Source organism: Triticum aestivum, chromosome 6D (assembly GCF_018294505.1).
Source record: "Triticum aestivum cultivar Chinese Spring chromosome 6D, IWGSC CS RefSeq v2.1, whole genome shotgun sequence".
Classification (NCBI taxonomy): Eukaryota; Viridiplantae; Streptophyta; class Magnoliopsida; order Poales; family Poaceae; genus Triticum; species Triticum aestivum.
The window spans coordinates 242901239-242912354 of NC_057811.1; positions in this window are offsets into that span (position 1 = coordinate 242901239).

Genomic DNA, 11116 nt, shown 5'->3' on the forward strand with positions numbered 1-11116 from the left:
TTGAAGATCTGATCTCTTGTGCTTTGGTCTGACCTTGGTTCTGTGATCTGTTCTCATGCCTGTGCACAGTTTGGGCAACGGACCCAGGGTTTGTTGCACTGACAGCCATCCATGGAGAAACTCTTCATTAAGCATAGAACATAATATTAGTATAAAATGTGTACTCAAAGATGATATATAAGTTATACACAGAAATTTAAAATGCAGCTTATGGTTACAAGTGTAGATGATAATATACAGTACCTGAAGAACTGTGGAGCGAAACACCATCTTAAAATGAGCACAGAGATCATGTATTACACCCAAGGCCTCCAGTTTAGGTGCAAAGAGGACGGTTATTTGTGACGGTGAATAACTAGATTCAAGGATCAACCTTTGAAGTGAAGGGGTATCTTGGATGATGAGCTGCCTTCCGTCAAAAGAAATTCCAATTCTTACAAGGTTAGGCGACTTTATTTGGAGACAACCGATTCTAACTGTGAAAACAAGCACCAAGCACTCCAGGGCAGGCCAACTGGAGTGGATGATGCTGTGCAATGAGGCCTCCGATATACGAACCCGCACAAGTGAAAGTTTTTTGAGAAATGGGAGTCAAAGGTTTAGTACCATATTGTCTGGTAGGTAGCACATCACAAAGGTGGCGGTGTGGAGTGAGGAGGAAAACCGCGAGATGGACATCGGTGCTGAGGGACAAGTACATGGCGTTCGGTATCTGGTAGGTGATTTCCTGGGGAATAGTAGAACTCAAGCAGTTGTAGTTCTGTGAATTCAGGGGATTTCAGCCAGGCGTCCACCATGCAGGGCAAGGTATGTTTACTCAGGTAGCATGACAGGATGCAGAGGCTTTGAACAGAGCCCTGGTGGGAGGAGATGATGGCTCTGGGGAGTTCAAAATCATTAAAGAGAGATAGCTGACGACAATCGAGATTAAGGGGCACGACGCACCAAAGAGGGCGCCACCAAATTGAGAGGACTTGGGTGCGCCAGCAATCCTTGGTGGGGAGAAGCGAGATGATCTCCCCAAGGATGGCGTCCAGGAGATCGCTGATGCGGTCCACTTGAGATTCTACGGGTTCCTGGGATCCGGTGGGGGCGGGCTTGCCACTTCTCCCTGCGCTACCGGGTGCGGGATCTACAACAGGCGTCACCGCTGGCGGGAGCCTCATCTTCTTAGCGCTGGGGTCAGCCGACTCCATTTTCCTCGAGGGCGTCGTGTCGAGCTCACGGATTTAAGAAGAGTAACGAATGAAGAGCCTAGTTGTAGTGCGAGTGAAGAAGAAGGGGAGGTGGGTTTTTTTGTAGTAGTGAGGAAGAAGGGGAGCTGGGGTTTTCTATTGGAGTAAGGTGAGGAATTTGGGGATACGAGTGGAGCGAGCTGACGTGAGGTGGGTCGGAATGAGGAGGAAGAAGAGCACCCAGGTTTTTTTGGGGGGCGGTGTGCTGGGTGTGGGTAGCGCCTCTCATTAAGTAAATATATGGGCTTTTGAATTGATTTTATTATTTACTACAGTGGATGGGCTGTTTTGTCTTGGGCCCAGAGAAACAATTACTACTAGTACAGTGGAGACACTCTACAGCTACCCAGAAAAACAATTACTACTAGTACAGTGGATACACTACCGCTTCTGGCTCCTCCGAGGTCATCGAAACGTCTCCCTCTACTAAATGTCATTTTACTTTTGTTCACCGACATGCGGGCCATGCAGCACGCGGGCCAAAATGCCATCCAGCAAATTAGAAGGCATTATGCAGGCGGAGAGTCACCCCGGTTGTAACGCGGTAGTAACAAGCTGTCGTATCATAAAACCCCACCTCCCAGCAGTCTAAGTTTGATGGACGAAGCAACCATCATTTCACTCTTTGCTGAATCCCCTTCTCCCTCACTGTCTTCAAGAAAGCCAACACTCGCATCTGCCACTGTTCTTCTCCCAACGAAGGGAAGGTAAGTGGATCCGTGATGTTGGTATATTTTCGTTCAAAAAAAAGAACTTTTGCAAAGCAGTAACCGATCCTCACTCTCATTTTGTTTCATTGTCATTGCGATTGTGTTTTTCTTTCAGTGGTCTCCTAGTATTCGTCAGTTTCATGATGGACCAAGCAGAACCAGGCAAAGATCTGCCGATGTTGGAGCAGACGCGGGAGGCTGATCCCCATGAGACAAAGAGCTCCAAAAAGATGGAGGCAGCCACTAAGCCCACCCCAGATATGCTCATGGCCACTACTGAGATGGTCAACGCCTCGTTTGAGGTTACAGCCCCCGTGGCCCTGCAGCGCATCTCGGAGTTGGAATATACGCTTCGATAAGTTGATCAAAGCATATAGTTGTATACAGACTTGCGGTGAAGCCTATATTTACAAGAAAGTGAGTGGGAGCACTACAGCATTTCTGATAAGTATATGTGAATGACATATTGTTAATCAGAAATAATGTAGAATTATTCTGCAAAGCATAAAGGAGTGTTTGAAAGGAGTTTTTCAAAGATAGACCTCGGTGAAGCTGCTTACATATTGAGCATCAAGATCTATAGAGATAGATGAAGACGCTTGATAAGTTTTTCAATGAGTACATACCTTAACAAGATTTTGAAGTAGTTCAAAATAGAACAGTCAAAGAAAGAGTTCTTGCCTGTGTTACAAGGTGTGAAATTGAGTAAAGACTCAATGCCCGACCACGGCAGAAAATAGAAAGAGAATGAAAGTCATTCCCTATGCCTTGGCCATAGGTTCTATAAAGTATGCCATGCTGTGTACCAGATCTATTGTATACCCTACACTGATTTTGGCAAGGGAGTACAATAGTGATCTAGGAGTAGATCACTGGACAACGGTCAAAATTATCCTTAGTGGAATAAGGAAATGTTTCTCGATTATGGAAGTGACAAAAGGTTCGTCGTAAAGGGTTACGTCGATGCAAGTTTTGACACCAAATCTAGATGACTTTAAGTCTCGGTCTAGATACATATTGAAAGTGGGAGCAATTAGGTAGAGTAGCTCCATGCAGAGCATTGTAGACATAGAAATTTACAAAATCCTTACGGATCTGTATGTGACAGGCCCGTTGACTAAAATTATCTCACAATCAAAACATGATCACACCTTAGTACTCTTTGGGTGTTAATCACATAGCGATGTGAACTAGATTATTGACTCTAGTAAACCCTTTGAGTGTTGGTCACATAGAGATGTGAACTATGGGTGTTAATCACATGGTGATGTGAATTATTGATGTTAAATCACATGGCGATGTGAACTAGATTATTGACTCTAGTGCAAGTGGGAGACTGAAGGAAATATGCCCTAGAGGCAATAATAAAGTATTATATATTTCCTTATATCATGATAAATGTTTATTATTCATGCTAGAATTGTATTAACCGGAAACATAATACATGTGTGAATACATAGACAAACAGAGTGTCACTAGTATGCCTCTACTTGACTAGCTCGTTAATCAAAGATGGTTATGTTTCCTAGCCATAGACATGAGTTGTCATTTGATTAACGAGATCACCTCATTGGGAGAATGACGTGATTGACTTGACCCATTCCGTTAGCTTAGCACCCGATCGTTTAGTATGTTGCTATTGCTTTCTTCATGACTTATACATGTTCCTCTGACTATGAGATTATGCAACTCCCGTTTACCGGAGGAACACTTTGTGTGCTACCAAACGTCACAACGTAAATGGGTGATTATAAAGGTGCTCTACAGGTGTCTCCAAAGGTACTTGTTGGGTTGGCGTATTTCGAGATTAGGATTTGTCACTCCGATTGTCGGAGAGGTATCTCTGGGCCCACTCGGTAATGCACATCACTATAAGCCTTGCAAGCATTGTGACTAATGAGTTAGTTGCGGGATGATGTATTACGGAACGAGTAAAGAGACTTGCCGGTAACGAGATTGAACTAGGTATCGAGATACCGACGATCGAATCTCGGGCAAGTAACATACCGATGACAAAGGGAACAACGTATGTTGTTATGCGGTCTGACCGATAAAGATCTTCGTAGAATATGTGGGAGCCAATATGGGCATCCAGGTCCCGCCATTGGTTATTGACCGGAGAGGTGTCTCGGTCATGTCTACATAGTTCTCGAACCCGAAGGGTCCGCACGCTTAAAGTTACGATGACAGTTATATTATGAGTTTATATGTTTTGATGTACCGAAGGTTGTTCGGAGTCCCGTATGTGATCACGGACATGACCAGGAGTCTCGAAATAGTCGAGACATAAAGATTGATATATTGGACGACTATATTCGGACACCGGAAGTGTTCCAGAGAAGTTTCGGATTAAACCGGAGTGCCGGAGGGTTACCGGAAACCCCCGCGGAAGTATTGGGCCTTAGTGGGCCTTGAGGGGAGAGAGAGGGCAGCAGCCAGGAGGTGGCGCGCCCCCTCCCAGGAGGAGTCCTAGTTGGACTAGGAGAGGGGGGCGCAGCCCCCTTTCCCTCTCCCTCTCCCTCTCTTTCCTTCCCCCCTTCTTTTCCTAGTAGGACTAGGAAAGGGGAGTCCTACTCCTACTAGGAGGAGGACTCCCGCCTCTCCTTGGCGCGCCCATAGGCAGCCGGCCTCCCCCTTGCTCCTTTATATACGGGGCCAGGGGGGCACCTCTCTACACACTTGATATACGATATTTTAGCCGTGTGCGGTGCCCCCCTCCACCATATTACACCTCGATAATTCCGTTGCGGAGCTTAGGCGAAGCCCTGCGTCGGTGGAACATCATCATCGTCACCACGCCGTCGTGCTAACGAAACTCTCCCTGAACACTCGGCTGGATCGGAGTTTGAGGGACGTCATCAAGCTGAACGTGTGTAGAACTTGGAGGTGCCGTACGTTCGGTACTTGATCGGTCGGATCATGGAGACATACGACTACATCAACCGCGTTGTGATAACGCTTCCGCAGTCGGTCTACGAGGGTACGTGGACAACACTCTCCCCTCTCGTTGCTATGCATCACCATGATCTTGCGTGTGCGTAGGATTTTTTTTGAAATTACTACGTTACCCAACAGGTAAGACATAAGTTGTCACAGTTTATCATACGAGCAGTGTGTGTTTGATGAAATAGAGTACTCGATCAAGAATTATGCACCGACGTATACATAGGGTACGTAAGGCTGGTCAAGTACTTGTAAACACTGTTGGTGCTACCCCACTTGTAAGCAGTTGTGTAAAACACGACACAATGGCTCAGCTCGCTTCAACACTAGAAAAGTCGGCTATCGACCAACTAACCATCAATAATCTGTTGTCTAACATATAAGAAACTACGTATCTTGTTACAGTGGTTCATGTAATTAACTAAGGCCACAATGTAAATTCCAAACATTCACACGCTAGTCTAGCGTTCATGTGGAGCATTCACATTAAACTCGGCTTCATGAAATACTTGAAAAGCATAAGTTAAGAAATTTTATACATCTCAATGATTCATAGAACATAACAAACATATACTAGTTCACAGCAAAAGACAAAGTTGTGTGAAGGTTTACAAATCAGGATAAATCAAGCAAGGCTTCTCTGAGCAAAGGGCCTCCCTAGGCAGGCTTTAATTTCTGGAGTTCACTCTGATTTTTCTTGTTGCCACCATCCAGGGTTAGGTTCTCTCATTCCAAAATAACCAATTATAATTGTTTTCTCAGTTGGAATGCTGAACTAAACCATGTAGTGTACTGACCATCTGAACTTCTTGTGCAGTTCCACTAAATTTAAGCACTGCTATTTGCAGAAATAAGCAGACCACAATGCCTCTTGTCCGCGCTCCTGTCCCAAAAACCTCCGTGCAGCCGTGCCAGCTAGTCCTCGGTCCATGGATGAACTGGGAGAAAGTGCATTCCCTACTAGGATGCAGTTGTTTTCGCTCATCCCTGCACTGCAATCAGGAAGTAAAACGTATCAATCAACTTCTTTTATATTGCGTTGGTCATTCTACCTAGTTACTACCAATGTAGGAATACCTGGAAGACGAGTGGTTAGAGGATGGCAACTAGGAATAGCCATCTCATTTTGTGCGGTTCTATTAAAATTGAGGTGTGTACTTTTGATTGCGCAGATAGAAACGATATGGAGACATACATCCCTGTTTGCGCAAATATGAAATACGGTTATTTAAATAGTGACAGTTATTTGCAGTGCCATATGATTAACAGCAGCATCTATTGTGTTATAATTGGCACTACATTGACAGTATGAAAGTGCCCTTAAGTAAGTAGCATCACGTCACATCAGCACTGCCACTAGATTAACATGAAGAACAATAGCATTAGTATTACTGTCATGAGAGTAGCACATGGTCAGTAAATGTGCAACTAAATTTGTGCAGTTCCACTGTAATAAAGGAATGTTAGTGGTGTGAGATTTAAGTGTAACTGCAAAAACACAATTAATGGGAAATAAAGCAAGATGGAAGCACTTCATAAAATGGTGGTGGCATTGCTTCAATTTATCGACAGCACTAGACCATTACTTAATAGTGACATTATGTGGCATTGCTTAATGCTTCATGTGATTTTACATTAACAGTAGCGATATGGGCATAGGGACAGCATGGGCATAAAGTGGTGGGGCAGATGTGGTTGCCGAGAGCGGCAAACACTCAGGCAACATATCTACATTTGCCCCTTTTTTATCTCCTCGGTGACATTTTCCGATGTGAGCATAGGAAATCTAGACCTGCTCGTTCTCATTTGTGTTGTCCGCCAACACTCCTCACTTTCTTTCCTTTTTTGACCAAGACACAGGTCCACTTCCCCCCACCCTTCGCCATCCACCATGCTTTCTTCGCCTTTTCAGCCAAGAGACCGGTTGGGTTGCCAGTATCTACTACTTTCCCCCGTTTCCTCTTAGAACCAAGTCCTAGATTCATGCTACAGCTTTCCCACGTTCTTCCCTGTTTGATTGAACTCTTAGATTCGATAGTATGAACTAGCTTTACCTCTAATAATAGTAAAAGTCTAGGTGGATTTGGAACAACCGATGGAAGTAGAAAAAGATCCACACGCAGCAACGCGGGGAGATGGGCCAATAGAGCAAGGCAGGTTTCAAAGGAATATATACCTGAGGGTCATCGGCATGTGGCACAATACCGCAGGGAGGAAGAAGGAGTCGGAGGCCCTCCCGAGCTGGCGCTGTCTCGAAGAGAACGGCACGGTAGCCGATCGGGACGCGCGGGTAGCTGTTGGTCTCCTCCCTCGCCACCGACGCCCGCGTGAACGATGCACCTACACCCCGGCCCCCGTCAAGGTGGTCCGGCCGGATTTGTGACAAGTCGTGAGCAGAGAGAGTGTGGCCACCTATGTCTTGCTTAGATTTGGAGAGCATGAGAGAGTGAAAGAGAGGAACCCTAGTAAAGCAAGCGCCGAGGCTCCTGCTTATATATATAGTGGAGTGATTTTGTTGTACCAGCCGTTATTAAATTGAATACGCGCGAACCACTATTTTCATTTAAAGTTCAAGTAAAAATAAAACTCGATCAATAACGTGCCACCACGTCCAGGACGCACAATACTGTATCATTCACATGCGGTCCCCGACCCTCCATCAAGTTGAAAACTAGACTAGTGACAATGTCAATTGGGATGCCTCTTTGTAAACAAATGCGCTCCAGGGTTCAAAAAATGCACTCCTACATGTACCCGCGAGTGGGTGTGAGAGAACTAGTGCGTGCGTGCATCGTTTCTCTTCGCGAGAGTACAATATAGTACGCCCGAAGAACGTTCACCACAAGAGTAATAGTATAAGTGTGTGATGTGTGAGTTAAAATAAAAGGTGTGCGACGTCTTTTATTTTTTAGAAGTTATGAGGGTAGGGTGTGAATAGCACATATGTGTGTGATGTCTACCTACAGATAGATGGTAGGTGCGAGAGGACTCGGGAGAGTCGTGACTCGGTCGAACCTACGTCCACAATTTTTTGTGTACTACATATATCTCCACTGGTCCCCGAACCCAAAATGGTGCCTCGTTCCCGTAAAACCAAGGGGCCCACCCATGTTAAGGCGTCAACTCGAACTCAATCCCTCTCCCGTTTACTATGTCGTGGTCCCGCACGCCGTAGTACTCCTACAAACCCTACCCGTCGTAGGCATCATATGTTTTCTTCAAGAGGACGAGGAAGAAGCGGATTTGTAGTGGAGGCTCCTACCGTAGGGTGCCCTAGGTAGCTGTCGCACGCATCATTGGTTTTCTCTTCTCTTTATGCTCTTGCGCCCTAGAGTGAAATGATGGTTGCTTCGTCTATCCAGCTTAATGCGGGAAAGGTGGGGCTTTGTGATTTGACCCCTCATTTCTCATTTACTACTACTGTGGCGCTACGACCGGGGTGCCTCCAAGTCCAACCGCTGCTCCGAACTGTAATTTGGTGCATCGCACGTGGAATAAGACGGTGGATGAGGCACATGTTGGCCAAAGGGGTCCTATTAAGCGTGTTGCCATTTCGTGTGCGGACTGGCCCTGCTTGAGTTGCTACGCCAACACGACAGGAGCAGCCTACAACTTGGTTTTTCTCCTTGGTGAATCCCGACTATATTGATCTAAAAAGATACTACTACCTCCGTCTCGGTTTATAGGGTGTGCACGTAGTTCTAGGTCATCCATTTGACTAACTAAATATGAGTTACTATGTCACAAAAAGTATATCATTGGATCCTTAAGCGGATGTAGTTTCTAAACATATATTGTTCATCACATATATAGCTAGTTAAAGTCTCAACCTAGAACGACGTGCATGACCTGTAAACTAAGACGAAGGAAGTAGTAAAAAATGAGGTGATTTTACCGAGCGGTGGGCGGGGGAGCATGGCCTGTCATGCGGTCCCACGTGTCATGATGTACCAAGGCGATGTGCATCCCTCTTGAGGCAGAACAATGGCAGAAGCAATACGTGGTTTTCTTGAAGGAGGTGATGGCGAAGCAGATTCAGCGAAGTGTGAAATAATGGTTGCTTCGTCCGTCTGGGAAGGTGCGGCATTATGATTTGACGTCTCATTGCTCGTTACTACTACTAGGGCGCTACGACTGGGGTGCATCCCCCCTGCTGTTCTGCACTGTTATTTGGTGCATGACACATCGACCCGGTTGCTATATGTCCCACATGTCGGCGAGAGGAAGTACATAATTCTTGAAAGCGAGCATCTCCACTCTTTTAGTATGACGGAGGAGTACAAGACACGGCTTGGTTTTTGCTGCTTCACATGATCCATCGATACAAACCCGTACTAAAAAAGGCGAGGGCGGGTCTTTTCCCGCATAGTCTATTCGAGGCAATGAGGCACGAAGGGAAACAAGCAAATAAATGTTGAGCGACTTAGTTTTGGAAAATCTGTTTTTACGGAGTACGTACCCACTATGCATGTAGTACTACTTACTACTCCCTCCTTTCCGGTTTATAGGGCTCATATAAAAAATCGTTTTTTCATTTTGTAAGTCTCAACTATACTAGTAGTACCATCACATGTTGGGATTTCGAGGTGCATTAAATCACCCGATGCAAGCAGTATCAAGAGAAAACTCACCAATGCATGTAGAAGTTCATGGAAATTTAGTGGTCATGCATGCATTCATTGTAATTAATGCATCGGTAAACATAACTTCTTGAGAAAAACGAGCGTACTAATTACTTGTGCAAACTACGAAATTAATTCCACCACTCACCATCTACCTTGGTTGGAGAGATTTTGAGATTGAGCCATAAACCGGAAAGGAGGGAGTAGTAACATACCCTAGGGTAGCTTGCTGCACCACGGACTCCAAGGAAATTGTTGTAGTACTACTCCTATGTACCACTGTACTACTCCTACTACTAAAAGACATATATTTCAAACAATATGATAATCGCTCTATCCAAGGTGGGGACGAGGAGTAACGGAGGGAGTAGTAAAATTTTCTCCTCGTCCTGCGAGCCATCGCGCGCGTGGGCGAGGGAGCAGGCGTAGGCGTAGTAAGCAAGCTTCTCCTCATCCTGCGACTCTTCGAGCCACCGCGCTCGTGGGCGAGGTAGACGGCATGCTAAGCAAGCTTATCCTCGTTCTACGAGTTGACGGGACACATCAAAAGTAATACGTACAGAGCATCTCCAGTGTATAGAGCCTTGCCTCTAAGGTAGGCCCCACATGGTTTGCCTCTTATCTAATGAAAAAACCACAATGTATAGAGACTCTAACCAGCCTCTAAGGTGGGCCCTAGCAGAAATTTAAAAAGTATTGATTAGCAACACATTTGTCCAATCAGTACTATTTCTCTTGTACTCCTCTCCAGCGATGTCTGCCTACAACATACACACGCACCTTGAATCTCCTCCTTTATGTGTTGTTGCTTCGTGTCTCTCATACAGTCCCACATGATAGAGGCAAAGGTGTCCCATCTTTCGGTGAGATGGTGGCTATCGTTTTGGAGGAAGTCGACTTTGGCGATCCGACTACGAACGTGCGAGGACGTCACGCCTTAGCAATCGCTAAACCAACTCCAAGAGGTTATTGACCATGCCGGAGCACGATCAACCTGACCACAAAGGTCTGTTTCCTGCAGGCAAACGAAGAACAAGCAAGAAACTAAGATTGCAATCTGGATATTGCGAATATAAGAGGAAAGCTTTATTGATCAAAGGTGGGGTTCTCTGACGCCTTTGTCTGGTCGTTGAACACAAACGAAGTACGCGAAGTTGCAACTATGGTGAACTTTAATCTAAACAAAACCCAAAGTCTAAACGATGCCCTAAGGGCTGTATATATGGAGGAAGAGGGGGGAATTTCGTGGCCCTTGGAGGAGGGGTCCGAAGCCAACCCTAACTCTTGTTTCCCCACACATGCGGACTCTAAAAACAGCCTATATTCATGTATTTCGAAATTACATGGGCCTAGCCCAATAATAAGGTGACGCAGCACTTAGAATAGCCTCTGGACGAAATTTATGAAGTGGCATCTTGTATATTTCGTCCAAGGCTTCATGCACTCATTATGGTGGCTTCAAAGTCCTAAAATCATCACCGGAACTCCGTTCTTGTTTCCCTTGCGCATGACATCAACTCCATGCTTGTTCTTGCTCCAATGTTCATCCTTCTCCAAGCTAGGCCCTTCATTTGTAAGCAAAACAAATGTATCCAATTTAGGCAGC